Source organism: Euphorbia lathyris, chromosome 3, assembly GCF_963576675.1.
Source record: "Euphorbia lathyris chromosome 3, ddEupLath1.1, whole genome shotgun sequence".
Classification (NCBI taxonomy): domain Eukaryota; kingdom Viridiplantae; phylum Streptophyta; class Magnoliopsida; order Malpighiales; family Euphorbiaceae; genus Euphorbia; species Euphorbia lathyris.
Genome location: NC_088912.1, coordinates 101492986 through 101496600, shown reverse-complemented (window position 1 = coordinate 101496600; position 3615 = coordinate 101492986). Strand labels below are relative to the sequence as shown.

The following is a 3615-nucleotide window of genomic DNA, read 5'->3' as shown; positions in this document are numbered from 1 at the left end:
ACATAATGCATGCACATCTCCCTCTCCGCGGTTAAATCAACTCGCCATTGACCTCCCGTCTCACTCACAATAAAAGTTAGAATTCTTCTATCATTTTAATTTTTATACTAATGGTTAGAAACCGAAATAAATGGTTAACCGACCAAAATAATTAGTTAACCGATTAGTGGTTAACCGAATTTAATGGACTGATGTATGGTTAGTATTTTTAAAAAACCGATCAAATGGTTAACCGACCGACTTCACTTTAATCGATTTGTTAACCGACCACGTGTACCCCTACTTGTGGGTTCAAAATTTCATTTTTTATTGACTTGCTAGATTTGACTGATAATTACCTCAAAATGAAAATTTTCAAGAATTAAAGTTATTTAGTATCATATTTACTATGGAACCACAATTTTTATTTTTCAAAATTATCGTTTTTTAAGTTTTCTGTCTCTAAATATTAACTTTCTCTTCTGCCAAAAACAACACATAAATGACCCCAAATTTAAAAAGTTGAAGAATTAAGTCACTTAAACTATTATTTAATTCTTGAATTTTTTTTTTATTTTTTTTGAGTTCTTTATTGGTCAAATTTGGCAAAGTAAACAAAATAAAAAATTTCCAAACTTTTGTAACAAAAAAACCACCGAACATTTATTTGAAATTAAATCTATAAAAAAAACATCAACTTCTAAACTCATAAAAGGTGAATGGATCCATTGGACCCGGCCATCCAAATCCATCCTGTGAGAGGTGGTTTGAGACATTTCTTAGTCTGAAAAAGGTCTAGAGATACTGTAATTGCACCTGGAGACTCTCTTCCATGCCTCAGTCATTGCTTATACATGGATTCAAAGAAGCAAAAGCAAGAAATTCAGGATCATTTTCCAAAACATCCATGGTGTTCTCATCTAATGTCATCTATGCTTCAATTGCATTATTTCTTCCAACATCTTTCAGAATTATGAAATCTGAATCACTTGCACTATTTCTACTTGTCTCTCCAAAAATCCCAACCCAAACAGGTTTTCCATATCCAAAATCAATCTCACTAAAACCAAGTGTAAGCCAACTATAAAAGCTAAATCCATCAGGATCTTCCATGGGAATTTCTCCAAGCCCATCAAGATGTTCTAAAATTGCAATATACCCTTTTTCACCTGACAAACTCTTTAAATACTCGTTGTTTATTTTTCCTACACCTTCCCTTACTAAACTCACCAATTCCTTCATCTCCATCTCCGTCTCATCAGGAATCAGGATTACACATGGCAATCGCGGACCAAACAAGGTTTCCGATGGAATATCTCGACATTGGTGGCTTCGTTAGTCTCCGAATATTCACAGCTTGAGACATACCAGAAGGCCTTGGAGAACCCGATATGTTTTCACAAGCTTTCATCAAACATTTCCATATAAAAGCACTTAACGCCTCCACTCGTGTAGCGTTCTTTACATATTGGCTTCTTCCTTTGGCTCTCAGGGCGGATACTGCATTCTCGTTGAACACAAATCGCCTCGTCCTCGAGGCTTTTTTACTAAACCATAGGGTTTCCATCGATGATGTATAGCGAGAAGCCAATGATTTCTGCAGTGGAAACATCGACAAAGCCTCGAATAGATTAGGCTGTATGACTTTGTTATACCAGTCCGAACGCAAACCCGAACCGCACGAATTGGCTGCCCATGTTTTCATAAAAAGCACTGGTTGTTATTCCATCATTGATTTTGTGTGAGAAACAAATGCCAAGTGCAATCCCGCCGCAGTCGAAGACATTCACTTGCACAGCTGTTAGTCCTAACGTTGGATCAAGTTGTTGGCAGAATGGTTGATATGGAAGGAACATGTTGAGCATTTCCATCCGAGGTTCTTGGATGAAATCAGACAAGTGACGGTTTACTCGAGCTTCGAAATAAGGAACACCCGCGTTGAATTCGTTGATAATAAGATTGTTTTTTACTCTTCCCGATAAAGGGTAGTAGAGATTTAGAGTGTTGGAGAGTGACAATTTTAGTTGAGATGTAATTTGGGTGGTTTTGAGATGAAAATTCTTAGTGTTGTAGAAGAAAATGAAAGGAGTATAAGTTGTGGGCGTAAGCTGATCTAACAGGCAGAGATTGAAAGGTTTGAGATGATGAACCTGTGAAGAAGATGGTCTTATGCTTTCTACTGATACAACTGAAACTTCCATTTCTATGTTGAATCTGGAACAAATATCTTATAAGAAACAAATTAGAATATAACAACACACAAAATAGCTTTTATATGCACTCAAAACTAGTGACAAAAAATTATTAGAAGTACCCGGTTTTTCGTGTCCAATAAAGAACATTCTGTTGGGCTTTGGAGACTAATATATATATAGGCCCAACTGAAGCGATGGGCCCAACTGCTGCGATCCAACTAATTTTTTTTGGGCGATTAGGGTTTCATACGGTTAGGGTTTCTTAAGCAGTATAAATGTAAGCTCTTTCTCTGTCATCCGTATCTCTTTCATTATAGTGAAATATCCTTGCTTGGTGTTGCCCCCAGACGTAGTCATTCTAATTGAGTGACGAACTGGGTAAACAATTCTTGTGTGTTTGTTTGTTTTTCGTTTTTGGTATTTTCATTTATTCCTAACACATTCCATATATATTTTGTCATTTGTAATATGGACTAACACATATTACAAGAGGTCCATTGTAAAGTCCAAGAAAATGTCTTTGCTTTCACTTTTTGTCAAACTGCTACCTGAAAAAGAAGTTAGCTGTGATTTTTGTTTTGCTAAATGATCAATCATTTAATTTGACGCTATAAAAATTAGTGTTAACAACCTCAAAAAATGAAAAAATTCTAAGAATTAAAGTTGTTTAGTACTATATTTATTATGGAATCAAATTTTTTATTTTCTAAAATCTCATTTTCGGAGCTTTCTCTCTTCTCACCAAAAACACCTAAATGATCGGAAAATTAAAAACCTTATGTTTTCACTTTTTGTCAAACTGGCACTTGTATTTTTTTTTTATCCAAAATGGGGACCAAGGTTTTCGTTCGCAACCAAGAGATGTAAGATGTTTTTCTCTTTATTAAAAACAAGTACATAAAAATTAAAATGAGCATCCACGACTTCAAAATTGAAAAATTCAAAGACTTAGATGATATTCTGAGCAACTTTAATTCTTCCATTTTTTAATTTTGAGGTTATTTAGATTTGTTTGTTGAGGAGAGAGAAAGCTCCGAAAACGATGATTTTAAAAAATAAAAAATTTGTTTCCATAGCAAATATAATACTAAACAACTTTAATTTTTGAATTTTCCATTTTGAGATGGTTATTTTTACAGTGTCAAACTAAACAATCTTTGTTTTTAGCAAAATAAAAACCACAATCGCCATCTGGAAAAAAAATTAAGGTACCCATTTGACAAAAAAAAATGAAAGCATATGGATTCTTTTTAAGACTTTATCCAAATAAATATCATTCATTAAAAAATATTTGTCATGGTGATGCTGGAAATTAATATTCTAGCTTCCAAGTGTAAAGCCAGATCCATTTTTACAAAAAGTTTATTTTGATTTAATTCAATTATATCCATGATTTTTTTTTAACTTTAAATATATGATGAACATATATTGTATTTATACA

The 3615-nt window shown here is 33.6% G+C and overlaps 1 pseudogene; it reads right to left on the bottom strand.

The window, feature by feature from the left end:
* Positions 1-592: 592 nt before the first annotated feature.
* LOC136223638 (stemmadenine O-acetyltransferase-like) lies at positions 593-2591 on the bottom strand (annotated as a pseudogene).
* Between the last annotated feature and the right edge of the window lie 1024 nt (positions 2592-3615).